Source organism: Talpa occidentalis, unplaced genomic scaffold (assembly GCF_014898055.3).
Source record: "Talpa occidentalis isolate TD23 unplaced genomic scaffold, MPIMG_talOcc4v2.1 talOcc4.4, whole genome shotgun sequence".
Lineage (NCBI taxonomy): Eukaryota > Metazoa > Chordata > Mammalia > Eulipotyphla > Talpidae > Talpa > Talpa occidentalis.
In genome coordinates, this window is record NW_023604295.1 from 88,551,452 (window position 1) to 88,553,449 (window position 1,998).

Here is a 1,998-nt window from a genome sequence, read left to right on the forward strand (position 1 = left end):
CTATGTTTAGTAGGTCCAGAAATCTCCACACAGCTCTCCATAGTGGTTGGACCAGTTTGCACTCCCACCAACAGTGCAGAAGAGTTCCTTTTTCTCCACACCCTCACCAACATTTGTTGTTGCTAGTTTTTTTAATATGTGCCATTCTCACTGGTGTAAGATGGTATCTCATGGTAGTTTTGATTTGCATTTCCCTGATTGCAAGTGATGTTGAACATTTTTTCATATGCCTGTTGGCCATTCGCATTTCCTCTTCAGAGAAGTTTCTTTTTAGCTCCTCTGTCCATTTTTTGACTGGATTATTTTCTTTGTTTTTGTTGAGTCTCATCAGCTCTTTGCAGATTTTTGTGATCAGTCCTTTATCATTAGTGTTGTGTGCAAAAATTTTCTCCCAGTTGGTGGGGTTTCTCTTTTGTCATTGTGGTTTTTTAATTTGAATCTCTCTGATCACTAGTGATGTTCATGGAGCTGCTCACCATTTGCATGTTTTATTTTTATTTTTATTTTTTTTTGGAGAATGTTTTTCAGGTCCTCTGACCATTTTTAAATTGAATTGATTTCTTCCTTTCTTTTTTTGTTATTGAGTTCTATGAGTTCCTTATGTATTTTGGGTATTAACTTCTTATCAGATAGATTATTTACAAATATTTTCTCCCATACTTAGGCTGTCTTTTCATTTTGTTGATTGCTTCTTTTGCTGTGTAGCAGCTTTTTACTTTGATATAGTTCTACTTGCTGGATATCATTTGGTAGTACATGTAAGACTTTACCTCAAACTTCCTGTGATTTGCATTATACTAATCACCCTTCAGTATTCCCCACTGAGAATATATCTAGAACTGCTATACCAATTGTTAGGGGCCCAGGTTCCTACTATCATATTATTTGTTTCAGTTTTTAAGAATATCTTACAACCTAAGATAGTTGCTCAGTATCAGTCATCACCATTATATTTCAATGAAAGAGAAAGAGGAATGGAGAAGAGCCAAGGAGTGTATGCCAGAGATCTTTGAAATTAGGTTCCTAGACTTGTAAAATGATGAGTCCTACAAGTTACTGACCAAAAAATACAAAAGCCACACTTCTATCATTTAATAAATATCAAAGCTTTTTGTTTTGCAGTAGGAAACTGAAAGTTATTGATATATTAGAAACTGAAGTTATTGACATATTATTGTTCACTGTAATCACTATGTTGTATATTAGTCCACTATTTCTTATAGATGCTCAAATAAATGAGAGTTCAACTAAGATTGCTTACAACTGCTGTTTTATATTATTCATGTCCTGGAAAATTCAGGATTGATTTAATACTACACTCTTCAGTGTAGATTTTTGGGACCAAAAAAATACTATTTTTAGGAAGATTCTCATTTACACTTTCTATACTGAAGGTAAAAAAATTTGACTAAAGGGGTCATAAGAAATGTCCCAGGATCATTCAAAATTTGTCCAGAGTATTCTGAGAAGTAAGTTTATAGGAAGTCAAGGATCTTTCTACTTGTACTTAAATTCTGGGCAGATACCTGTGTTTATAGACAGGAATAAATTACTACTCAACGTGACTTTCTCTATTCAATTTGTCCTGTTTTTCAGGCAGCCTTTCTGTGCATTGGAAAGTAGGGCTCATAGTTGACCAGACTGTTAGAGATGTGTCTGAAATTGCTAAAAGATATTTTGCAGGTGGTTTCTTCTGATTATGGCAGGTTAAATTACAACTGTTGTGAATTTAATGAACATCATGTTGATAAAAACTGGATCAGTTGTTTAAAGCACTGACATTCATCTCTTTATTAACTACTTTGAATAATTTTATTTCTTGCTAGAATACCCTGTTGCTATTGTGAAGATATAAACAGTGTTTAATTCTACTAAAAACATGCAGACAACTTATATCTTTAAAAGTTAAAGATGTTCTTTCTTATTAACAGACTGCATATTTAACATTGGTGCTTGATTAATACTATTAGAGAAATGTGGAGAGCATAGTTTATCAAG